The sequence below is a fragment of the Sciurus carolinensis genome, chromosome 10, assembly GCF_902686445.1.
Source record: "Sciurus carolinensis chromosome 10, mSciCar1.2, whole genome shotgun sequence".
In the NCBI taxonomy this organism is placed as follows: Eukaryota; Metazoa; Chordata; class Mammalia; order Rodentia; family Sciuridae; genus Sciurus; species Sciurus carolinensis.
The window spans coordinates 85326590-85354494 of NC_062222.1; the positions used below are offsets into that span (position 1 = coordinate 85326590).

The window sequence follows — 27905 nt, forward strand, 5'->3', positions numbered from 1 at the left end:
TCCATCTGTAAACCAAGATTAGAGTTAAAAACTGAAACCAGAGAATAGCATCAAGTCTCTCCAAAGTCACCTAAATTTTCCTTTTTCTACACTGTTTCTGTGTCACCCTGTGTTCCACACCTCGTGAACTTAGGTGATCAAAATTTCTGCAATTTCTGCATTATCGTTCTTTATCTTGAGTTCTTCCTCTCCTCCTGAGTAGCTCTCTTCTGCCAACTTTGCTTCTGGGCACACCTGCTAATACTGCTCCACTTCCAGAATGTTTTCTGATTTCCTTCATTTAAACGTGATGCATATTTCTCTGGAGTCCTGAAACAGCATAACATATATTTGATAATTAGTATTTACCTCCTTTCATTATATTATGTGTCTTCTGCATAGTAATATGTATCCAATTTTAAGGCAAGACCTGTATTTATGTTTCCCCATCTTATCATTTTCCATAAGCTACACCATACTATTTACTGAATTTGCTTAAATGCATTCTTCTATTGTACTTTTGAATTCTTTTATCTGAAGATATGAAATTTTTTACTATTTTAAGATATTTAATGCAGATTTATTAGAATCGCCAAAAATTTCTGCAGAAGTATTTAAAAGGTTCTAATCATTTAACAACTATCATGTAGGGGATGTACCAGGACAAAAAGATTGCACATGTGTCCTTCCTACTTTTGGAAGTTAATATTTGACTTGCTTCTTACCAGGGTTCTTACTTAACCCAGTGAACACTCCACCACTAAAGAACACTGCAGAGAGACACTGACATGATGTTTGAGAAATGGATTTTGACAATTCTTCTGCTGCAGTTCTGCTGTGTTGGCTGTGGATTCTGTGGGAAGGTCCTCGTGTGGCCCTATGAAATGAGCCACTGGCTCAACCTGAAGATTATTCTTGAGGAACTCCTGCAGAGGGGACATGAATTGACAATTTTGATTTCTTCACAGAGTTACTTGGTTGACTATCACAACCCTTCTGCCTTTAATTTTGAGGTGATCTTTGTGTCAGGAACCCGAGAGGACGCAGAGAAAAAAATAAATGAGTTTGTAGATGCAGCTGTGAATGTTATGCCAACATTGTCACTCTGGCAATCAGCAAAATTATTTCAAAACTTCTTTCTTGAAGCAACTGAACAGTTTGAAGAAATCTGTCGGAAAGCTGTCTACAATGAGTCCCTCATGGAGAAGCTCCGGGAAACTAAGTATGATGTCATGGTTATAGACCCCATGATTCACTGTGGGGAGCTGGTAGCTGAGTTGCTTGGGATTCCTTTTGTGAACTCCATAAGGCACTCCATAGGTGACACTATAGAGAGATACTGTGGGCATCTTCCAGTTCCACCTTCTTATGTGCCTGTTTCCATGGGAGGACTAACAGACAGAATGACCTTCATGGAAAGGGTTAAAAATGTGATGTTTACATTGTTCTTTGACTTCATTCTCCAGCAATATGACTTTCAGCTTTGGGATCAATTTTACAGTGAAGCATTAGGTAAGAGACTCTGCTTCTCATGGTACACTAGTATCCAAAGACCCTTAGGAAGCCAAAGGAAAACCTGCAGAAATGTAAGGAATACATTTTTCAAATCATTGATTTCCACATAAAACTCTGTAAGTGATAACAATAAATGGTGTGTTAAACTAATTAGTGAGGGTATATAAGAATTCTTTTGCCATGGCTGATTCTTTTTTTCCTTCCTTTCTTTCTTTCTTTCTTTCTTTCTTTCTTTCTTTCTTTCTTTCTTTCTTTCTTTCTTTCTTTCTTTTCTTTTCTTTTCTTTTCTTTTTGCAGGGGAAGTGCTATTGGGACTGAACCCAGGGGTGTCTTATCACAGATACAACCCCCTTCCTTTTCATTTTATTATTAAATGTTTGCTAATCATCTTGATACATAGTTGAGGGTCTCCTTGAACTTGTGATCCTCCTGCCTCAGAGGGGATTAAATGTATGCATTACCACCCTGTGTGGTTACTCCTTCCTTATAATTATCAGAATGTTTTGTAAGATACCATGAAACTTAGTAGATTCTTATCAAATCAAGAAATAAAAACCATATAAAATCACTGTTAGTTCAAGGGAAGAAGTCATTTTAACCCAGACATATTTATAGCTACAAATACTGCCAAGACATTGAACTTCACTTTACTATGATATTCACCATCTTATTTGTTAAAAGGTAAAAAAAAAAAAAAGAAAAATTGCAGTGTAAGACATAATAAGAAAAACTTGCAATATACAAGTAATAAACTGAAATGTGAGTTCTTTTGAGAATGGAATTTAATTGGAATTTTGAGTTTATCTGAATTTTGCTTCCTCAATTTTTGAGAATAGCTTCTTATTACATTGAAATTTATACTATTCTCCACTTGAACCAGTGTACTTACCATTTCTGTGCATCTCATAAATCAGATAGGAAACTTCAGTATGTCCTGTGAATGGCTTCACCATTGCTGGTCATAATGAAAAATGTCCTAGGGTGGTTTATACTTCAGGGAGTATATAACAGAGAGTTGAAAATTTAAATAAAATACTCTAAAGAGTTTATTTCTCAAGACATAACAAATGTAATAGATTTTTCACTTCACTGGTAATATTTATTCAACTTATTTTTAGTTGCTTACCTGTTTTCTAATGATTGATGTTACTTTCTAATTTTCTTCTGAACCCATCAAAGGAAGGCTTGCATTTCAACTGTTTTTGAGAATCATGAGGAAATACAAGCTTTCATACAAAAGACAATAATGGATATTAAAACATAATAGCTAATTAAACTCCACAATTGTGTTAATCTGCTAGGGCTGCTAAACTAAGGACCAGAGACTGGTGACTTAAAATGTACTTTTATCCAGTTCTGGAGGCTAGGAATCTGATATCAGGGGTTGCAAAGGTGTCTTTTTCTTGGGGTTTCTCCCCTCTTGCAGATTCATATCTTCCTGTGTCTGCACAAGGCCTTACCTCTTCCATTTCTGGTCCTGATGTGTTTCCTTTTACAGAGGGACACCAGTCATATTGGATTAGATTAGGGCCCTCACACTTTAATTCACTTAACCTTAATCACCTCTAAGGACTACTTTTACTAAGAGTCAGGTTTCTCCAAGGGAATTTGAGAAAACACAACTGAGTCCATCACATTGATTTTCTTTTTCATACATACATTGATTGGTGCTTTTTATTTATACAGAATGGTGGGTTTCATTGTGGCATATTTGTGTATACTTAAAAACGTAATTTGATCAAGTTTACTCTCCAACACCTCCCGTATCTGCTCCTCTTCCTTTTCCTGGATCCCTTCCTCTACCATTGGTTTCTCTTCTACTTTCATGGCATTCCCTCCTCTTTTCCCTTTTATTTTTCACTCCACCTTCTACTTGTGAGAGAAAACAAATAATGCTCTCCTCTCTGAATCTGACATAATTCACTCAGAATGATGGTTGGCAGTTCCACCCATTTTCCTTCAAATGACATAGTAAGTGTTCGGTTTGATTCCATAATCAATTATGCTACAACTCAGCCCCTCATTTATACAACCTGTCAAAAATTAATCAAAGTTTAAATTAAAAAATATTTAAATAAATTTTCACTACCTAAGCATACTGTTATTTATATTTTGTCAGAAATTTCAAAATTTAAACTCTCAAATTCTAATGAATTGTTTGTGTTTCTTTTGGATTTGCTACATAACAAACATCATTAGATTAATGATCACTTAGATCTTCTTTGTTTACATAATTGTTTTCTTATGTAACTGCAGTAGTGTGGAACGTTGTTGGATTGATATGTCCTTATATATACCATTGAGTTTTCTCATCCTGATCAGAATGCTTACAATATTTCAACACGAAAAGTTACATTTAATGTAACTTTTTAAAAGCAATTTTCTATTCCTAATTACTAATAAGTTTCAACTTTATGAATAAAATTACTTTTATTTCTACAAATGGTCATAAGATTTTGCTCTTTACTTATGGATAAAGTGGATAATAGTTTTTATTTTTTTTTTATGAGAATTTGAATGTAGATATTTTTTCTTTCCTTTTTTTTATTGTATACAAATGGGATACATGTTGTTTTTCTATTTGTACATAGAGTCAAGGCATACCATTTGTGTAATCATACGTTTACATAGGCAATGATGTTTATTTTTTTCCCTTCCCCCCCCACCCCTCCCACACCTCTTTTCCCTCTATACAGTCCTTCTTTCCTTCATTCTTACCACTCTCCTTATCCCTAACCCTAAACCTAACCCTAAACCTAACCCTAAATCTAATGCTAACCCCTCCCACCCCCCATTATATGTCCTCATCCGCTTATCAGCGAGATCATTCGTCCTTTAGATTTTTGAGATTGGCTTATCTCACTTAGCATGATATTCTCCAATTTCGTCCATTTACCTACAAATGCCATAATTTTATCAATCTTCATTGCGGAGTAATATTCATTGTATAAATATGCCACAGTTTCTTTATCCATTCATCAACTGAAGGGCATCTAGGTTGGTTCCACAAATTGGCTATGGTGAATTGAGCAGCAATAAACATTGATGTGGCTGTATCTCTGTAGTATGCTCATTTTAAGTCCTTTGGGTATAGGCCAAGGAGTGGGATAGCTGGGTCAAATGGTGTTTCCATTCCAAGCTTTCTGAGGAATCTCCACACTGCTTTCCAGAGTGGCTGCACTAATTTGCAACCCCACCAGCAATGTATGAGTGTTCCTTTTTCACCACATCCTCGCCAACACCTATTGTTGCTTGTATTCTTGCTAATCGCCATTCTAATTGGGGTGAGATGAAATCTTAGGGTAGTTTTGATTTGCATTTCCCTTATTACTAGGGATGTTGAACATTTTTTCATATATCTGTTGATTACTTGTACATCTTCTTCTGTGAAGTGTCTGTTCATTTCCTTAGCCCATTTGTTGATTGGATTATTTGTATTCTTCATGTAGAGTTTTTTGAGTTCTTTATAGATTCTGGAAATTAGTGCTCTATCTGAGGTATGGTTGGCAAAGATATTCTCCCACTCTGTAGGCTCTCTCTTCACATTGCTGATAGTATCCTTTGCTGAGAGAAAGCTTTTTAGTTTGAATCTATCCCAGTTGTTGATTCTTGCTTTTATTTCTTGTGCTATGGGAGTCCTGTTAAGGAAGTCTGATCCTAAGTCAACAAGTTGAAGATTTGGACCTACTTTTTCTTCTATAAGATGCAGGGTCTCTGGTCTGATTCCGAGGTCCTTGATCCATTTTGAGTTTAGTTTCGTGCATGGTGAGAGATAGGGGTTTAATTTCATTCTATTGCATATGGTTTTCCAGTTTTCCCAGCACCATTTGTTGAAGAGGCTATCTTTTCTCCATTGCATATTTTTGGAAACTTTGTCTAGTATAAGAAAATTGTATTTATTTGGGTTGGTGTCCATGTCCTCTATTCTGTACCATTGATCTACCTGTCTATTTGGTACCAATACCATGCCGTTTTTGTTACTATTGCTTTGTAGTAGAGTTGAAGATCTGGTATTGCAATACCCCCTGCTTCGCTCTTGCTACTGAGGATTGCTTTAGCTATTCTAGGTTTTTTATTCTTCCAGATGAATTTCATAAATGCTTGCTCTATTTCTGCAAGGTACATCATTGGGATTTTAATTGGAATTGCATTGAATCTGTATAGCACTTTAGGTAGTATAGCCATTTTGATGATATTAATTCTGCCTATCCAGGAACATGGGAGATCTTTCCATCTTCTAAGGTTTTCTTGAATTTCTTTCTTTAGTGTTCTGTAGTTCTCATTGTAGAGGTCTTTCACCTCTTTTGTGAGATTGATTCCCAAGTATTTTATTTTTTTCGATGCTATTGTGAATGGGGTAGTTTTCCTAATTTCTCTTTCTGAAGATTCATCACTTATGTATAAAAAATGCATTGGATTTATGAGCATTGATCTTGTAACCTGCTACTTTACTGAATTCACTTATGAGTTCTAAAAGTTTTCTGGTGGAATTTCCAGGTTCCTCTAAATATATAATCATGTCATCAGCGAACAGGGATAGTTTGAGTTCTTCTTTTCTTATTCGTATCCCTTTAATTTCTTTGGTTTGTCTGATTGCTCTGGCTAGAGTCTCAAGGATGATGTGAATAGAAGTGGTGAAAGAGGGCATCCCTGCCTTGTTCCAGTCTTTAGGGGGAACGCTTTCAGTTTTCACCATTTAGAATGATATTAGCCATGGGCTCAGCGTAGATTGCCTTTAAAATGTTAAGGAATGTTCCCACTACCCCAATTTTTTCTAGTGTTTTGAGCATGAAGGGATGCTGCATTTTATTGAATGCTTTTTCTGCATCTATTGAAATAATCATGTGATTCTTAACTTTAAGTCTGCTGATATGGTGAATGACATTTATTGATTTCCAAATGTTGAACCAACCTTGCATCCCTGGGATAAAACCCACTTGATCATGGTGCACTATCTTTTTAATATATATTTGTATGCGATTTGCTAAAATTTTGTTGAGAGTTTTTGCATCGATGTTCATTAAGGATATTGGTCTGAAATTTTCTTTCCTCGATGTGTCTCTGTCTGGTTTAGGTATCAGGGTGATATTGGCTTCATAGAATGAGTTTGGGAGGGTTCCCTCCTCTTCTATTTCATGGAATACTTTGAGGAGTATTGGAATGAGCTCTTCTTTAAAGGTTTTGTAGAACTTGACTGAGAACCCATCTGGTCCCAGACTTTTCTTTGTTGGTAGGCTTTTGATGACCTCTTCTATTTCATTGCTTGAAATTGGTTTATTTAAGTTGTGTATGTCCTCCTCATTCAGTTTAGGTAGTTCATATGTCTCTAGAAATTTGTTGATGTCTTCGAGGTTTTCTGTTTTGTTGGAGTATAGATTTTCGAAATAGCTTCTAATTATGTTTTGTATTTCACTCGTGTCTGTTGTGATGTTTCCTTGTTCATTCCGAATTTTAGTAATTTGAGTTTTCTCCCTCTTTCTCTTTGTTAGTGTGGCTGAGGGTTTATCAATTTTATTTATTTTTTCAAAGAACCAACTATTTATTTTGTTAATTTTTTCCGATTGTTTCTTTTGTTTCGATTTCGTTGATTTCGGCTCTGATTTTAACTATTTCCTGTCTTCTACTACTTTTGGTATTGGTCTGCTCTTCTTTTTCTAGTGCTTTGAGCTGTAGTGTTAAGTCGTTTATTTGTTGATTTCTACTTCTTTTTTTGAATGCACCCCATGAAATAAATCTTCCTCTAAGTACTGCTTTCATAGTGTCCCAGAGATTTTGATATGATGTGTCTTTGTTCTCGTTACTTCTAAGAAATTTTTTATTTCCTACCTGATGTCTTCTGTTATCCATTCACCATATAATAGTGTATTATTTAATCTCCAGGTATTGGAGAAGTTTCTGTTTTTTATTCTGTCATTATTTCTAATTTCAATCCATTATGATCTGATAGAGTACAAGGTAGTATCTCTATCTTCTTGTATTTGCTAACAGTAGCTTTGTGGCATAAAATATGGTCTATTTTAGAGAAGGATCCATGTGCTGCTGAGAAGAAAGTGTATTTGTTCTTTTTTGGATGGTATATTCTATATATGTCCGTTAAGTCTAAATTGTTGATTGTGTTGTTGAGATCTATAGTTTCTTTATTCAATTTTTGTTTGGACGATCTATCCAGTGGTGAGAGAGGTGTGTTAAAATCGCCTAGTATTATTGTGTTGTGGTCTATTTGATTTCTGGAATTGAGAAGGATTTGTTTGATGTACGTGGATGACCCAATGTTCGGGGCATAGATATTTATGATTGTTATGTCCTGCTGATTTATGCTTCCCTTAAGCAGCATGTAATGTCCTTCTTTATCCCTTCTGACTAGTTTTGGTTTGAAGTCCACATTATCTGAAATGAGGATGGATACTCCAGCTTTTTTGCTGAGTCCATGTGCATGGTATGTTTTTCCCCATCCTTTCACCTTTAGTCTATGGGTGTCTCTTTCTATGAGATGAGTCTCTTGCAGGCAGCATATTGTTGGATTTTTCTTTTTAATCCAATCTGCCAGTCTGTGTCTTTTGATTGATGAATTCAGGCCATTAACATTCAGGGTTATTATTGTGATATGATTTGTATTCCCAGTCAATTGACTCATATTTGTTTTTGACATGATTTGGTTTCTCCTTTATTTGGCTATTCCTTTAGGCTAGCGCCTCCTGTTGCTGATTTGCATCGTTGTTTTTCATCTCTTCCTCATGGAATATTTTGCTGAGAATGTTCTGTAATGCTGGCTTTCTTTTTGTAAATTCCTTTAGCTTTTGTTTATCATGGAAGGATCTTATTTCATTTTCAAATTTGAAGGTAAGTTTTGCTGGGTATAAGATTCTTGGTTGGCATCCGTTTTCTTTCAGTGCTTGGTAAATGTTGTTCCAGGCCCTTCTAGCTTTTAGGGTCTGGATTGAAAAGTTTACTGATATTCTATTGGTTTCCCGCTGAATGTAATTTGATTCTTTTTTCTCGCAGCCTTTAAAATTCTGTCTTTATTTTGTATGTTAGGTATTTTCATAATAATGTGCCTTGGTGTGGGTCTGTTGTAATTTTGTATGTTTGGAGTTCTATAAGCCTCTTGTACTTGGTTTTCCATTTCATTCTTCAGATTTGGGAAATTTTCTGTTATTATTTCATTGAATAGATTGTTCATTCCTTTGGTTTGTTTCTCTAAGCCTTCCTCAATCCCAATAATTCTTAAATTTGGCCTTTTCATGATATCCCATAATTTTTGTAGATTCTGTTCATGATTTCTTACCATGTTTTCTGTTTGGCCAACTTTGCTTTCAAGATTAAATAATTTGTCTTCAATGTGTGAGGTTCTGTCTTCCAGGTGTTCTATCCTATTGGTTATGCTTTCTATGGAGTTTTTAACTTGGTTTATTGTTTCCTTCATTTCAAGTATTTCAGTTTGTTTTTTTTTTCAGTATCTCTAACTCTTTATTGAAATGATCTCTTGCTTCCCGTATTTGGTCTTTTAACTGTTGATTGGTGCGATTATTTAATGCCTGCATTTGCTCTTTCATCTCCTCCTTCAATGCCTGCATTTGCTCTTTCATCTCCTCATTAGCTTCCCTGATCGTTTTAATTACGTACATTCTGAATTCCCTTTCTGACATTTCTTCTGCTGTGCTTGTCGGGGTTGCGTACGGACCCCTGGCCCTAGGTGGAGCCTGACCAAGATGGCGCCTGGCAAGCTGCCAGTGCAGTTGAAAAACTGCTATTCTGCACGTATACAACTAACTTCACCTTGAGGAAGTCTCAGTAATTGGTCAAGGCCTCTGCATGATTCTTGCGTGATTCTTAGGTGCTTCAAGTTATACCCATATACGTCTATCTTTTCCCCACATATCGTGAATATTCTAATTAGTTGATATAACCTATATAAGTGACAATAACTCCCCAGAAAGGGAAGAAATAAAAAGAAGAATCAGCTGTTAATAGGGAAGTTTGCCACCCATCACGTCTCCGGGTCATTCTTTCTGGCGGGAGCGACAAGTGGTGCTGAACCCCGGGAATCTTACGTGCCGCGGAGAGGTGAGTGAGGTGAGCAACGGATCGGTGAAAGTGTGCACCCAGATCTGTCAGTGGACAGGGAGGTTTCCTAGAGATGATAATATTGTGATTGTGATAAAGTTCCTAGGAACGAGAGGTGAAAGTTTCCTCAAAAAAATGGGGAACGAGGTTGCTAGATATAGAATGGAAGGTCCCTTGAAAGAAATTCTTAAAGCTAACGGCACTCCCTTAAAGACAAACTGCTTGGGCATTTTTAAAGCAGGTAGAGGAGATTTCACCTTGGTTTCTGGAAGAAGGATTGTTAACTATCCCACAGTGGGAACACCCGGGGGAAGATTTAAAGCGCTGTCCGGTAACGCTCCCAGGGACGTTAGCAGTTTGGTCATTAGTCAGAACTTGTTTGCGTTCCCCTCGGGAGGCTTTACAAAAGGCAGTTGCGCAGGGAGAGGAAGTGTTAGAAAAGGTAAAAGAAGAGTCACAAAAGGGCTCTGTTAGCGCTCAGTCAGATTCTGATGAGAGCGAAGAGGGACTCTCAGAGATGGAGTTAAATAAAATTAGTAAAGAAACAAAGTGTTCTCAAGCTGGTTCAATTAGTCAACAGGCATTAAGGGAATTGGAGGGCATAGGGCAGCAGCTAGAAGACAAAAAAAAGGCGTTACAAAAAAAAAAAAGAGTTACTCAAAAGAGTTGAGCTTACAAAAATATGCAGTGGCGCAGTGGAAAAAAAAAAAAAAAAAAAAAAAGGGAGAAAGTACAAATAAAACCACAAACAGAGCACAAAGAGAAAAATCAGTTTAGGGGAGGGTCCCCCTAGGCAGAGAGCTCAGCAGCTCCATTCCTTAAAAGTAGTAAAAAATAATGTTTTCTGATTTTCTGCATTCAAACCTAACCTGATTTCTCAACCAGGCAAAAAAGGGGTTAAAAAGTCCTGGGTGATCCTCCCTCCCCCTGCCACATTGGAATGTAACTACAGCGTCTCAAGGAGAAAAGGGGGGTAACCTAAAGATAAGAAGAAAAGAAGAAAAAAAAAAAAAAAAGTGTCCGTTTTAACTCCTGGGCCGCTACAAAAAACTAACTTATTCTTCAGGATTCTTGTTTTGTTTTTTCTTTAATGCTGTATTTTTGAGCTCATAATTTTGATCCTACATACCTAGGTTAATGATTTTATTTTTGATCAGTTCTATTTTTTATTCAACTGAAGTTTTTAAACAGCTGTTTCATTGCAATGAACATTTACCTATAAGTTACAAGGCCTTTAATTTTGTGTTATGTTTTATGTTGTGCTGTCTAATGTCATGTTTTGTCAAAACTGAGCGTTCTAAAATTAAAATTTAAAAATGGATCCAAATACTTTTATTCACGTGATTTAAAGGTTCAATTTAAATTGGGTAAACTAATAAAAGTAAAATATTTTTAAAAATAACTTGCAAGTTTCCAGGTGGTCAAACTAATGAAATGTTAATGTTAAACAATGTCTAATATCAATTGCTTCTAGGACTTTTCTTCAGCAGGAAAGAGGCAACGGATCCTGTTCAGGACACTTGTCTGATATCTTGGTTTTTATAAAATAAATAAATTGGAGTTAACATGTATGGGATTACTCAAATGTGTTTGTAGAGACGTCTGGTTAATTTACAAAGTTGAAATGCTAATTGTTAAATAACATCAAGTACTTTTAACTCCTCAAATTCCATGGGGTATCATACTTAAACATTATTGGTGTTTTCATAGGTTGGTAAATAAAAGGGTTTAAACTTGCTTTGTGCCATCACTAAACTAAAAACAAGGTTACTAAAAGTTATGTCCTAACAAGTGGAATTCTATATATAAAGGGTCCCAAAAGTTTCAACTGTGTTTCAATTAAGGGTACTATAAACAACAAAATATTTAATCTTATTAAAATAGGGTGATTTATCTAAATTCAGAAATTTCATAAGAGTTGTTTCAAAATGTGAACAAAAAGGTGTCAACAGATAAAAAAAAATAAATAAATAAATAAAAGGTTCTGGGTATAGAAATATATTTAGTAAAAGGTAAAAGGAAATGTTTCTGGATAAGAAAGTCTGTGTGTAACAAAGGACAAGTTTCAACAAGTCTATGTGTAACTAAGTTGGTTGTGTGTATGTAAAACAGCTAAAGCTATTTAAGGTTTTTCCTAAGGTGAAATACTAATGTTCTGATATAAGCCAAAGTTTAATCTATATGGTAAAATGACATGGTAAAATAACAAAGTTTTCTTAAAAACACCAATTCATTCTTAACTTTGTGTCTCTTAAGTTTTATTCTTTAAAACAATTGTCTTAAAAATAGGGGTTTATACAATTATGGTTAAACAACTGTTAAAGATTATACTACCTTATAAAGTCTAAATTTTTCTTTAAAAACTAAAATTGGTAAGAACCAATTCCTCACTAAAATTAAAATAACTCTAACCACAGATGTACCTTATAACCCACAAAAACAAAGTATTGTCGAACATACACATCTCACCCTCAAAAATACTCTTTATAAACAAAAAGGGGGAATAGAGGAGACCTTCAGGTCCCCTAAAGATAAACTTTCTCTTTGTCTCTTTGTTTGGGGTTTTTTAACTCTGGGTAATAAGGGTAACTCGGTGCTTTACTGGAGCTGTGGCTCAGTTTGTGTGTTTCCACGGAATAAACTAACTTACTACCTCTTTTTAGTCTCTTAGGAGGAACAGTTCAACTATGTAACAAAACAACTGCTTCTCTCAATTGTACTTCAGATTTGTGCTATCTCTCAATGTTAAAATGCTTCTAGGTTCCTGCTGGCAGACTTAATGTGTGTTCCTACCTTCTTGCCTATGCCAGTTTCTGTTACAGATGATGAATTGCCAGTATTGCTTTCCAGGAACAAGAGAGACTTTGGAATCACCGCAGCAGTCATTACCGCTGTAGTTGCATCAGCGGCAGCTGCCACTGCAGCAGCTGTAGCCTTAACTACGTCTGTACAATCTGCAGCCACAATCAATAAGGTGGTTCAACAGACTGCTACTGCCTTATCTACTCAGCAGACAGTGGATCAACACTTAAAAGCAGGGATTCTTTTAGTGAACCAGCGAGTGGACTTACTTCAAGAACAAATGGACATTTTACAGGAACTGTTAAACGTGGGATGTATTTATCATCTGGCGGGACTGTGCGTTACACCTGTAGCTTATCATAACTTCAGCTATGCAGCAGATTTGTCTAGAATCTTGTCTGTTCAGCTACGTACCAACTGGTCTTATGAATTTGATAATCTTACTGCTATTCTTAGATCTCAAATTGTTAGCCTTAATGCTACTAGAGTTGATGTAGCTCCAATGTCTGAAGTGTTAAATTGGTTATCCTCCTCTTTCAGTTTTATTAAGCAGTGGGCTGGTATGGGAGCATTATGCATGCTTATGATCATTGCTGTTATCTTCCTCTCACGCACTATCATGCGTGTGCGTCAGAGTCAAGCGAGAGATCGTATCATCTTCCATCAGGCCATGGCTGCCCTAGAGGCCGGCAGCTCCCCACAAGTGTGGCTCGCGAGGCTGGACCATTGACCAGACGGGTAAGGTAGTAGGTAACTCCGTACCGACCTAAGACAGGAGCTGTAGCATGCTCTACAGTTATCCGATGACGGGTAAGGACGGTAGTTGACCACTCCGCCTAAGACAGGCTTGGTCCCGAGCTTTTCTTTTAAAAGAAAAAAGGGGGAACTGTCGGGGTTGCGTACGGACCCCTGGCCCTAGGTGGAGCCTGGCCAAGATGGCGCCTGGCAAGCTGCCAGTGCAGTTGAAAAACTGCTATTCTGCACGTATACAACTAACTTCACCTTGAGGAAGTCTCAGTAATTGGTCAAGGCCTCTGCATGATTCTTGCGTGATTCTTAGGTGCTTCAAGTTATACCCATATACGTCTATCTTTTCCCCACATATCGTGAATATTCTAATTAGTTGATATAACCTATATAAGTGACAATAACTTCCCAGAAAGGGAAGAAATAAAAAGAAGAATCAGCTGTTAATAGGGAAGTTTGCCACCCATCACGTCTCCGGGTCGTTCTTGCTGGCGGGAGCGACAGTGCTGTCATTGGGTTTTATTGATGTAGTATCTAGGTTTGTTTGGGACATTTTCTTCCCTTGTTTTCCTCATATTGGTCAACTGTCAGTGGGACCCTGAGATATTGCAGTTTTCTGCTATTGGCTTATAGTGTCCCGGTAGATTTCCAGTGTATCACCTCCCAGCCTTCAGTAGCCTGATGTCTTGGAGGAATCTGATAAAGCAGCGCATCCGAAGAAAACTGCCCCTAGCCCCCTACTGGTGCCACGGTTTGGAACTGGCTCTGTTGGAAAAGGCTCTCACTGTGGGCCTGCACTGTGCAGCTGGCTGTGTGGGCGGGGCCCACCGCCGGAGTGCGCAGGGCTGCCTGTGGATGACTCTAGCTGCCCTGCCCGGCTCTGATAATCCACCTCTATCTGGGCCTGCCACCTGGGCCGAGCTTCACCCAGTGGGCATACTCACCTGTGGCTCTATTTCAGTCCGAGTCTCTCAATGCCTCCCCTTCTTAACTCCTGGGTTCTGGAGTGACTGGGGGTGCAGTCTCCCTCTAGGCCGCCATCTTGGATCGCCCCGTGAAGAGAGCCTGCAGCCGGAGTGGGCAGAGCTGCCTGAAGAGGTCTCTGGCTGCCCTGCCCTGATCTCAGAGGCTGCTTGTGGATCGAAGCTCTCCGTTGGTTCGGGGGCTTGTGGCTGGTTCTATGTAGAAAACCTCTCACTGGGCGGTCTGGTCTGAGAAGCTAGCCTTGAAAGGCACCTCCCACCGCAGGGGTCCCAGGCTACTTGGGGAGGTCTCTGGCTGCCCTATCCTGGTCCCTGAAGCTGCTTGTGTGCCAGAGTACGCTGTGCTGTGCTGGCTCCAGGACTTGGAGCTTGTTCTGGTCAGAAAGGCTCTCGCTAGCGGCCCGCTCCGGGAACCTGGAGAAGCTGGCTGTGTGGGCGGGGCCCACTGCCGGAGTGCGCAGGACTGCCTGTGGATGACTCTAGCTGCCCTGCCCGGCTCCGATAAGCCACCTCTATCTGGGCCTGCCACCCGGGCTGAGCTTTACCCAGTGGGCAGACTCACCTGTGGCTCTATTCAGTCCGAGTCTCTCAATGCCTCCCCTTCTTAACTCCTGGGTTCTGGAGCGACTGGGGGAGCAGTCACCCTCTAGGCCGCCATCTTGGATCACCCCAGATAATAGTTTTTAAAAACATAAACTATCAATTCATTTTTAGAGCAAATCTAACTTTTCCTCATATTACATTTAAATATTACTGTATTCAGTTAACAAATCATCATAGGGTTATAGCACCTAAATTTTAGGTAGGGTTGATTTTTCATATGATATTTAATATGATTTCTATTTATAATAATGTCCTTTTCCAAAAATACTTCAATGATTTTGTTTTTCTTTGTTTTACTTTACTATTTCTCTAACTTTTTAAGGTACATGTATTTTTGTTATTAATTATAATAAATGCTATAACTCTTGCACATCCTATGTTTTTTTAATATTTATTTATTTATTTTATTTTTTATTTTTTTCTTTGTACTGGGGCTTGAACCCAGGGACTTCTGCATGTGGGGCAAGCATTCTATGAACTGAGCTATATTCCGAGCCCCCATTTATTTTAATCAATATAATTTTAATATGTTTTCTAAATAATTTATGTTTTCTTTGTTGACAAAGGCTCTTTGAAAAGTGGTTGTAAATTTCTAAGTGTAAAGCAGGCTATGAATCAGTTCATGTGACAGTAAACTTCTGTAGCAAAATATTTAAACCCTGTGGTGACACACTTCCATCCAATTATTTTTTAAGAGCTTTATTTGTCAGAGTAGTTCTTAGTGCAAATGAGCTCACAGATTCAACTGTGTCAGTTTGATGGCTCTGCTTCTGACTTTCTAGGTCTATTTCAGTTTCTGAACAATCAGTAATACTCTTTCTCAATTATGGTGGACTTTTAAATTTTACCAAATTTCTATTAATGTTTTTTCTTATGGGGTTCATTTCATGGAAAAATGGAAGGTTAAAAATTTTAAAGTCACCCAGTTATAAACATACAAGAAATTGGGAGGAGTAAAAAGAAAGAAAATCCATGAAATAATTTTAGAATTAAAATGTATTCTCATAGACAAAAGTTTCCTGTTAGAGAAAACACTAGGTTAAAATATCTAGGTATACTTTTGGTCAAAAATTCTCTATCTAAAATATTAAAGTTTATAAAATAAAAAGTAAGTTGACAGAAAAATGTATTGCATATATAACTGTGAATTAATACATGTGACTATATTATTAAAATAATTGATTTGCAGTACTTACTTGGAAATTAATTATTATGCTAATATTTTGATGTGTTTCTGATAATTAGAACATAATTGAAAGAAAAATCTAATGTAAATTCCATGTCTTTCACATGAAACATTTTATACATTTTATTCTCTGAGTTATTTGGGATATTTTAATTTTACAATAGCTTTAAGTTTTCTATTTTTAATATTTTCTATTACCACTTATGTTTTAGAGACTTTGGAACTGGTTAAAGTTTTCTGTATGTTTCAAGGTTTCTTTCTATTGTGGGGCTGTCAAACATTTCAGTCCATTACTTTAGAATGTACTGAGCACATAGCTCATTACGAATATATGTGCCTATTAAGTTAAAATGAACCACTTTTTCATTTCATGTTCTCAGTGTATACCCAGTTCTTTGATTATCTCATAAAACTATTTAGTTAGCTATCATTTGTATGCCAATGACCCCAAAATTTGCATTTTGGTGTAGACTGTCTCCCTTGTAATGCTCACCTCTAACTCCAAATGCCTATCACCATCTGGATGTTTAGTTGTATTTCAAAAATTAGCTGACACCAAACATGTTTTGGAAGTCTTCCCCATTTTATTCAATTAAACTCAGTTCCTCTAGTGACTCAGGTGAAAAATAACTGCGATCATTGTACAGGCAACTCTTTTTCTCACAGTACATAAATATTCTGATTGGAGATCCTATCATTTCTGTTCTCAAAATGTTTGTAGGATGACAGCATCATATCATCCATTGTTAATATTCTGGTTTATGCTGCTATGATATGTCACCTACCATGAAACAATTGACTCTACAGTGTGAGGTGCAGTAAAAGCATATACTACAAAACACCATAAATGCACAGAAATTATTTCTCCCTCATGTAACTACTATATGAAGAAAGTAAATTCTAGTCACTAATTCATCCAGGAATCCAGAACTAATTATGTAATTGTTCTTACATGCATTGTGTTATTGTTCTTGCTCAAATAATTGGATTAGGTCATTTGTAGACTGGCCTGAAGGAAAGTGAAGTGAAATAGAGAATATGCTTTTTACTCTTTAAAAAAATGCTCCAGTCATTGTGCATATGAATTTTCTCATGTGCCATTGGAAATAAGCTAATATCTAGATAGCCTAGAAGTCATCTGTACATGTCAGTCTAACTAACAGGTCACCTCAGAATTGATAACTGTCACTCTGGAAAGTTTTCTCTTGTCTACATCAATTACAGTAAGGTATGTAGCAATAAATTCAAGTTACCTCTAGGAGTTCTTTGAATTAAAAGCCATCTCTTTAGACTCACATATGATTTTAAAAAAATAGATGTAATCAATAACAATAATCACTTGGCAACTCATTGTATAATTTATTAATTTTATATTACATAATTATCCAAAGTTTATCACTATTTATATAAATAATATAATTATAAGAAAAGTATTGATGGTAAATTTTAATTCAATACTTTCATTCATAGTACTTCAGTATAACTTTTATAATGTCTTATGAAATTATTGGCCAAATTTGTGTACCTTTGTTTTCATTTTTCTTTGACTTTATGTGTGTAATTATAAATCACTGCTTTAAAAATTCAATTTTATTGAATCAATTAAGTCTTCCTAAAAATTTTGTCTGGAATTTGTGAACATAAACTTCACTTAGGGAATTAGTGATCAAGCCAGAATGAAGAACACAAGAAATAAACCACCCAGTGTTTGAAGTGCTAGGGATCAAACCCAGTCCCTTATACAGCTAGGCTCTACCATTGAGGTACATCCCCAGCACAAAATAAGACACTTGTAGGGCATAAACACTCTGATGTGAAAGAAGTGGGAAAAAGTTCTCTTCCAATCTCTGGAAATTTCAAGCTAAGAATATTTGGGACATCTTTCTTCATGATCAAATTAAGACATTGGCTATGTGACTTCACACAAATCTTCAAGCACTACTAAGTAATGCCTATTCAAAGAGACTTTCTATCCCAGGCTCAATAGTTATTAATTACATGATAATTCTTAGTAAGAAAATATTCTCATTTGAGTGTCTTTTCTCAGTGGCCAAACACATTTTTTTATGTGTAGAAAAGATTGACTTTATTTACAAATACTCATCCTTTTTCACAAAATTCCTAAACTTAATACTTAGAATCTGCCTATTTCTAAAACCATCATATAAGTTAACACTAGAATAAGTATGTGATATTAATGTTATTGTATATGTATCTCACATATAAGGAGTGTGTATTGGGTGTGAATTAATCAGGAACTGTTTACTGAAAACATAATGACAAATCAATTTAAGTAATAGGATTTGATTCATAACAAAAGAAAGATTGAATTAGGTGTGGATCCTTCAATGATATGTTTCAATGAGAATACAGAAGCTGTAAGACAGAGATGTATTCCTGGATAAAAACTGAGAAATTGTTGAGAGGTGACTTGAGTGAGGCTAATGTGATGGAGTTAACCTATTTTCTATACTTAATTAGAGAGAAAAAATAGTAATAAATTTCACAATAGTTGTAGTTAAATTTTGTTTCCTTTAAAGTTATGAATCTATACTTGCATATCATATCTTGTTCAGGGCCTTCCATCCCTTTCTTGGTTTTTTTCTTTTCTCCCTTCCTTCTTTTCTCTCTCCTGTACCCCTTCTTTCCTTTCTTCCTACTTTCCTTTGTTCTTTCTTCCTTTTAACATAAACTTTGTAATTATTCTAGAGGTCTTAATTCTTTTCCTTAATAGTTTGTAAGTTATTTTGTGGTGCATTATTGTTTTTTTCTTAGCAATATGTGTATTAACTTTCTCCACCGTAATCTTTATTTTCTCCAGGAAGACCTACTACATTATGTGAGACTATGGCAAAGCTGAAATTTGGCTAATTCGGACATATTGGGATTTTGAATTTCCTCGTCCATACTTACCCAATTTTGAGTTTGTTGGAGGATTGCACTGCAAACCTGCCAAACCTTTACCTAAGGTAGGTCTATGATAATGAACATTGTCCCATTTTTCTTTAAAGTTAACAGCCCCAATAAACACATATGTTGATGAATCTCTTCAGTCTGTCACCTCAAATTATTTTCTTTATGGTAAGGGTCTTTTTTGACTTATATTTGGTCTTATGAAATTATTTGGGGATTTAGCCAAAAATAAAATAATTCCAGTGGTATACTAAAAATACCTGTATCTTTCGTGTGGATACTGAGCTCACACACAGGGAGTAGAACTACGAGAATCACCAAGGAGACCACTTTGGTATTCCCAATGAATGAGGAAAGTCATTGCCAGGGACATTTTCAAAATGGTTGATAGAGAAGGATACCTTCATGAGAATTTCTTCTGAATTGCACAGGATTTTTTAATAAGAAGATATAAGTATTAAGGGAAGATATGGAATAATGTAGCATTTCTAGATTTTAATCCTGGGTGTTACCATATGATGGTAACCTTTAGTTTCAGAGGAAACAATTGGTGAAAAAAGTTCATGAAGTTTATGATGAGTTCAGTTTTGGCCACCAGGGATTTTCATGTGATTTCTGAAAATTCTTTGGGTAGTACAAGGTCTCAGTATAGGTAGAAAACATTAAAAATAGATTGACAGTCATCAACGTACAGAAATAGTAATAAAACTGAATGATTGCAGGGCAATGTCTGTAATCCCAGCAGCTCAGGAGGCTGAGTCAGGAGAATCACAAATTGAAGACAGCCTCAGTACTTGGTCACTCAGACACCTCAGCAGGTAGAGACAGCACAGAATCTCTCAGTTCCTGAGCAGTGGCTGCCCCAAGTGTTGCATCCCAGCTACACCAAGGGGCCTCAGCCCTGACCCTGGAAGATGTGGGAGGCAGCCTGGGGCCTTATGGAATTTGCTTAAAGAAAGATATTGTGAAGAAGCATTAAGAGAAGACAAGGTTTCTCAAACATTGTGCCTGAAAAGCATGGATACAAGAGAAAATTTCATGTCAAAATTACTTAACAATAATTAAATACAAAATATGTCCCTGCCAGTGTATGTGAAATCATACCAGAGATGAGATCCATTTTCGAGGAGTGGGCCAACCCTGCTCATGTACCTTAGAGTTGTTCTCTGAGGAGGAAAGAGGGGTACATGGTCATTTTTCCTTCCATTTACATGGTGAAGCTCGCATGTACCTTCTGACTGCCAGCATTCCTCACGTAGTCAAAATAAAGTCAATCATTATTGAGAGAGAGAGAGAGAGAGACTCAATGATATCATTATTTTCTATAAGCATGATCAGTATTTGTTTTTTGAGTGAAAAATAAAATTGTATACCAAATTCCAAAGTTTTCAGTGAATAAATTTGCAATGCCAGAAATATTGGACAGAAATAAGTTTTAAGAAACGAAAGAATCTATTAGATCACTTTGGTAAGACAATTGTTAATTATTAATAGTGGTGAATGAGGAGACAAATTTTTTTTTTATCTGGTTTATAGCCCCATGACTATAATCTCCTCAGTACACTACAGGTCAAATGGAGAACCCAGGAGAGTTCCTGATTTCTGTTTAACATAAATAAAGCATACTTAAGTTTAAAAATTTATTTCAATATTATAATGTGCTTTATTTAGCAGACAAGTTTATAGATGCAGAGAGGCTTTGCTGATTACTGTCAGTACAGGAGTTAACAAAATAATAACTAAATAAGTATACTGAGAGAGATAACCCACCCATGATCACTAGATAATACCCCACCATACTATTCATCTTTTTTTCCCTCCCTTTCACATGTATAATTACACAAAAAAAACTTAGACATAGTTTACAAGAAGAAGTGATAGGGACTCAATTCCAAACTCAGATTACCTATTGATACAGACTTTGAGGAGTATGACTACCAATCACAACTTTTATACATGATGAATGAATTATGCTAGTCACTAGATAAATAGAATAAAGAAGTAATGGACATACTTAAATTAAAAATACAAATCAGCATGGTGGGGTCTGTGTGTTTGTGTACTTTGGTTTGCTTGATAAAGACTTACTTATGAGAAAACATTTATTAGGACCTCAGAAACTCTCCTGACATTAAGCAAGCTGGAAATTACAGTGCACTTCCACTCAACACATTATCCCTCCCCTTAAAATTTACTAGCCATGAACTGAGAAATAGAGTGGTACCAGAGTGACCACAAATAGTTGCAAAGAGAATATAGAACTTACCTTTAGAAGGTGGCATTCACATAGATTATTATGTAAAAGTTTCCAGTCCTGGACTTTGCAGTACACAATTTGCAAATCTGTAACTAGGAACTCAGGGAATTTGATTTGTGTTGGAATTTGTACTTTACTACCACTCTAAGGCTCAAATTAAATGTACCATCTTATAAACGTTATTAGTATTATAGCAGGCAATGAATTGTGGTATCTATTTCCAAAGTATTTTACTACATATCACATTTTTGAGAAATTTCTTCTTAGCCCTATTAATCAGGAAAGTGGATTCTTCTGAAAAATTATCTTGAAAGCTAGTCTCACAGGAAGGTACATTTTTGGATGTAACAGGCATACTGATAAATTTAAAAATCTAGGTATGGATCCTTTCTTGTGCTTCCTGCCATGAAATATATTTACAAGTTTGTAGACAACTCTGTTGGTTGGGAAAATGATACCCTGAGAATAACAGTTCCACCAACCATGAGAAGAGCTGTCATCATTGCCTGTTTGTTTCTGTGGTGATTTGATTCATATTATACTTGCAGTCACTTATGATATATTTTAGCCGTAAGTTTCAGGGACATACTTCCTTTCAAATAGATAGGTATTTATGGGTAGAAGAAAAGTCTAATAATTTCTCTGACATTACTTTTTACTTTTTCTACTTAAAAGTATAGGTGATCATGTTTTTCCTTATGATGCTGCACTTGTTAATAGAAAAGAATGTTTGTCTGCAGGAAATGGAAGACTTCATCCAGAGCTCAGGTGAAGATGGCGTTGTCGTGTTTTCTCTGGGGTTTTTGGTCAAAAATCTCACAGAAGAAAAGGCCAATTTCATTGCCTCAGCCCTTGCACAGCTTCCACAGAAGGTTGGTACAATCTGAAACCCTGGTCCTCAGCATCTTACTAATGGGGCAGAGAGTATGCCTAATCCTATTCTTTCCAGATGGACATTGGTACTCATAAACATTAAGCATATCTGACACCAGTGTTAAGTAAACATTTATATAACATTAAAATCTTCTACTTAGGTACATTTGATCACTTGCCTACTGCACCTTGGCTTTTCTTTGGGAATTCACTTTGTAATCATTGATTTTTAATAGAATAGAAGTGAAAATATTTGTCCATTTGTAACATTTTGGCTAGCATGGACTACTCCCAGTTCTGAAATATGTTAGCTCCATGGTTCAGGAAAAGAGAACAATTATACACAGAGTAGAGAAAAATCATGCTAAAAAATACCTCAAATTTCTGAGTTTTAAAAAACTCTTATCAAAGTGTAGTTACTTTAGAAGTAGAAGATTAGATTAACTTATTCTTTCCAAACTCAGTATTCTACAGTTAAAAACAAAAGCATAATATATTGTCAAGCAATAAGCATTTGTAATTTGTTATCAATTAACCTTGATTTTAATAATTAAAAGTCTGTATTCTATTCTCTAATAATCCTGTTCTTCAACCAGCAGGTACTCTTTACATTTATAGTTAAACTAAATAGGATGGTACAAAAGTACCTATGCTACTTAGGCATGATAGAACTTCTGGTTTTTATTTCTAAACTTGTCTCTTAAAATTTGCCTTATCCTCCAGGATTAAAGTACATATAAAAATGATTAAAATCCTAATTTATACACTTTATTGAAAAGGGGAATGTAAGAAATTCTCATCTAATCCCGTTCAAAAAATTAAAGAAATAAGACATTGCTGGGGCAGGGAGGGAGGTGAAAAGGAAAGAAAGAAAAAAGTAGAGAAGAAGAAAGGAAGGAGGAAGGGAGGAAGGAAAGCTGGTAAGAAAATACCATCATTAAAAATAAAGACTAAAAACCTAACGCTAACTATATTTTGGAAAAAAAATTACATTTGCAACATGACAGGAAGAATGAAATAAACAGGTCTGCACAGAATTTGTCTCTTATTGTTTTTAACCTCCATGTTCTGATTTTTTAGACTAGTCCTATTTATTTTCTTTCTTTATTTAAAGAATCACTTCCAATAATTTTAAAGTGATAAACCTCAAAATATGTATACTATTCTTAATAGACTTTGAGTAGAAGCCTTTACAGATAGACATGAGCAGTCCTAATATATACCTTAATGTTTACAAGCTTCAAACTCTTTCTCTATGCTGGCTCTCAGCTGGCACCTACAATATGGAGGAACCTGATTCCTTAATAAGCCTACAGACTTAACACAGCCTCACTTGTGTACTTGCAATATTATAGCATTGTCTTCCACAGGTCTTATGGAGATACAAAGGAAAGAAGCCAGCCACACTAGGAGCCAATACTCGGATTTTGATTGGCTACCTCAGAATGACCTTCTTGGTAAGACTGTGGAAGAAGAAAAGCTATACAATTGGGTAACAGAAAAGTTAAGTAATTGCTCGTGACAGTTTGTTGTCACATAACACTTTTGTTAAATAACAGAAAATGCATTTAATATATGTAATAATCAAATATTTCCACATTTAACTTCTAGTTTTAAAACAGGTGTAATTAACAATTAGCCATTTATTTCATAAACTCTTGCTCCCCCTAGTTCTGTTAAGACTCTCCTCACATTTCAAGATTCAGTCCCAGCTCTGATAACACCTCCTAAGTATTGCCTTCCAGAAAATTAAGGAGTTTATTCTCTTTCTGGGATCACAGTTTTCTAGAGTAGCATTGTCTAACTTGGTTAGTTTTTTTTAAAAAAACAAAACAAATGTTGCCTTCTTCAGTGACATATGTACCGTAACTTTTTGTTCCTCGATCTTGGAAATTTTGACAATATATTAGCTTGAAATTCACTCATGCTTCTCACTCTATCCCCAAATTAGGTCATCCTAAAACCAAAGCTTTTATCACTCATGGTGGAACTAATGGGATCTATGAAGCTATTTATCATGGGATCCCTATGGTGGGAATTCCCCTGTTTGCTGATCAACCTGATAACATCGCTCACATGAAGGCCAAAGGAGCAGCTGTGGAGGTGAACTTCAACACAATGACAAGTGCAGATTTGCTCAGTGCCTTGAGAACAGTCATTTATGAACCTTCGTGAGTACTGCTACTTTTAAAGACTTCTGTCAGTGATTATGTTAACGGTAATCCTAGGAAAGTTCCACTACCTCATAACTTTGTAAAAGGCTTAATTTCAAATAATATAGTTTGACTAATGTAAAACCATTTATTTCATTCCCAACTGGTAAAATGGTTTCCTGAAATGAAAATAAAACAACAACAGCAACAAAACCTGGCTTCAAAAAAATCTACCAATGTTTTCCAAAATAAGCACCATATAATAGAAGTACTTACATTGTTTTTCTGGGTTATCTTGTAATTTCATGAATAAATATTTAAATATCATAAACCGTTTATTAATTACAAAATAGAAACAATAATGTTCCCAATATTAAACATTCAAAACAACTACCAATAGTTAGTTTTAAACAGTGTTGTTATACATTGCTCTTAGGTAATAGTTATTTCTGAATGATTTATAATCTTCAGGATGTTAAGGACATCATAATATATGGGATAGCTAGGAGTTAGGAATTTCAATAATTCTTAGTATGATTATTTTTTCCTTGTAAATGTTTATCTTGATATCTAATCAATTACATTCTTACTAGGATGTTATTGACTGATAATTTGGTTCATTTTATTACACATGAAAGTAGATAGATTTTATGATTCTTTTTACCTGTAATGTATACCATATCCATTGAGTTTTACTCTTGATTTTTATATTATTGATGCAAGAAAACAGAATTATTAATACTCATAGAAATTTCCAAATAAATACTAACAGTTGCCTATTTTAAATATATTTACACTAACCTTCAACCTAATGCTACCTCTGAGATTATCTGAAAACACATGGGTGGTATAGTATAGAGAATAAATATGGATTTTTGGTATTCCACTGTCTTATTCCAGAAAACAATTTAGAAGCATAAAAAGTTACATTGTAATATATAAATTATAGTAATTTTAATTATTCAAAATATTTTATCATAGTTATAAAACAGCACATTTAAATACAAAATAATACATTAATGAACACAGTCCTTGATTATTCTCTTATTTATTTAAGAATATGGTTAACTGCATTCATGTGTATACATTTATGTATAAAATCTATGTATAATCCAAATTTATACTCACTGTGTAAAAAGTGAAATTCTTAAAAAAAAATTTGATTTGCAGGAAAAGATTTTGATAGCAACTATACTTTGCCTAAAATGCAATCGAATTACCATGTGAAACTATTATCTTGACCTTACCTATAGTTCAATGCAGGTGAATGGCAGCATGACTCTTCTTCATTATACACAAAGAGTGCTTATTGATAATCTCACACTGCTGGATCTAGTGTATGATAGTCACTTGTGAATGATGAGTACACTCCCTTTCCCTGATCCTGAAAATGTCTTGTCAGCACCAAAATATACCATCACAAACCACATACTTTCTCTCATCCCCATGAAGTCAGTCTGGAGCTTTTACTCATGACTTAAACCAATGTGAAATCAATTAATTCTGGCCAGGCTACTAGGAAACTTCAAATGAAGGCATACCTTACCTTTCAAATACATAGACTTCTACCCAGTTGTGTTTGAGAAATGATTAGAGCTTTTTTTAACAATTACTCTTGCTATTACAGTGCCCTGTTGATTAGGGAATCTGTTTCTAGGGAGTCATATTTATTACTTTCAAGAACTCATTGCACTTGCATATGCTGCTTTATAAATTTCCCTAGTGTTTTCCTTTGGTCCTGACATGGCCAATAAAACATTGTCATTTTCATCACAAATATGCAAATGTGTGCAAAGGAGTAATTACCACACTGCAAAGATCTCAACACTGTAAAGTGAGTCATTAATGTTTATGAGCAGTTCCCCATATTTGTCTTATAAACTAGTTAGATGTTAGTGCCATGCATACTGATGTTTTAAATGATCTTATCCAATAATATTGGGTCAATCACATCTTGATCTTATAATCCTCACATAAAATCAATATTTTCAATGAAAAATTAGGCTATAGATTCAACGAAATATTTCATTTCTTTCTAGATCTACATTTCTATTTCTAGCAACCACACTGTGTTAAGAGTCTACCACATCTACTCTTTTATGACTCTTAAAACTCTGGGCAACTGACTAAGTTCATGCAAGACAAACTTTTTCTCAACATGTCTATGGGTTTTGGCTTGTATAACACATTGTAAAATATTTGGCTTGTGTAACATTGAATTTATCTTCATTAAAAAACAAAAATGAAAACATATTTTCATGTATTTGATTTTTAGTTATAAAGAGAATGCCATGAGGTTATCAAGAATTCAGCATGATCAACCTGTAAAGCCTCTGGACAGAGCAGTCTTCTGGATTGAGTTTGTCATGCGCCACAAAGGAGCCAAGCACCTCAGGCCAGCCTCCCATGACCTCACCTGGTTCCAGTACCACTCTTTAGATGTGATTGGGTTCTTGCTGACCTGTGTGGCAACTGTTATATTCATGGTCACAAAATGTTGTTTGTTTTCTTGTCAAAAAATTGGTAAGACAGGAAAGAAGAAAAAGAGGGAATAGATGAAGAAAAAGAGGGAACAGACCTTTCTAAGTTTGACAAAGTCCTGAATGGGGAAATCCTATTAACTCCATCCTTCAAGAGATGACTAACAACCCATCTGCATGCTGTGTTCAGATATCCCAATCTGGCTTGGAGGAGTAGTTCAGTAGTTCAGTTGATTGCGTGCTTGCCTCGGATGCACCGGGTTCAATCCCCAGTTCCACAAAAAAGAAAAACAAAACAAAACAAAACAAAATTCCAGTCCTTTGACTTCATCTAGGGAAAAGCCCATAGTTCAATGTGATCATAAACTAGTGAGTGTGTTCCATTCTTTCTTTCCCAGGTGGCTTTAACATTTTCCTCTCACTTTACTCACACAGGAGCACTACTAAGCCTGCATATGTTCTTTTAATAAGATAATTTAAAAATTTTACATCAAATTATTTGCTGACTAATAATATACTGAATCCTGGGACAGGAACAAAGTGTAAATGGAATTTGATGGAAATAGTGAAATCAGTAGTCAAATTCACCAATTCCCATAGACCCACAAATCCAAGAACCACCATAGAAAATAAGTTAACAAATTTGTTTTTAAATTAAATAAAATAACAATTCTTCTGCTTTTTTATTGTTACAGTGATTACAGCATGAATTTATAACTGATGGTCCATCACAGTAGGTCTACAAAATTTTCATTGAACACATTTAGATAACCATTGTCTTTTTCCTGCTTTTCTTCAACAAATATTCTTGTGTGTTTTCTACTGGAAGGATTTAAGTACTGTTTCCAGAAAAGGAAGACATTAATGTTTTTTTTCAGAATCAGCAATAAATGTGAAGAGATTATTTTTAGAAAAAATAATCAGGACCACAGAACAAAATTAATTATGTTATGAAAATTTAAGTGATAGAACTATTGATAAGAATTAATTATGTTTTAAATGATTAATATTCATAAATTATGTCTATTTATAATCATTTGATTTTCTGTCAGAAAATTCTTGCTTTCAATTTAAGATAATTGCTTCCAGTCTCTATCTTCTATAAGTTTAAATTCATCTATTAATGGTTGTGCTAAAGATATATGAGCCTATCTGCTTGAACAAGAATATGGTATAATAAATATTTGTCAAGAAAAAACAGTGACTAAGGGCAAATACTGTTATTTGAATCATTGTTGCATTAAATTAGCAAATATATAAAATTGTACTTTCTTTAACTTTTAGAAAATTAATGGCATGTGTAGTTTCTTTTCATTTCAGTATGGGACATATAAATTGACATAAATGACA

The 27905-nt window shown here is 35.4% G+C and overlaps 1 pseudogene; it reads left to right on the forward strand.

The window, feature by feature from the left end:
• Positions 1 to 767: 767 nt before the first annotated feature.
• LOC124994536 (UDP-glucuronosyltransferase 2A3-like) lies at positions 768 to 27905 on the forward strand (annotated as a pseudogene).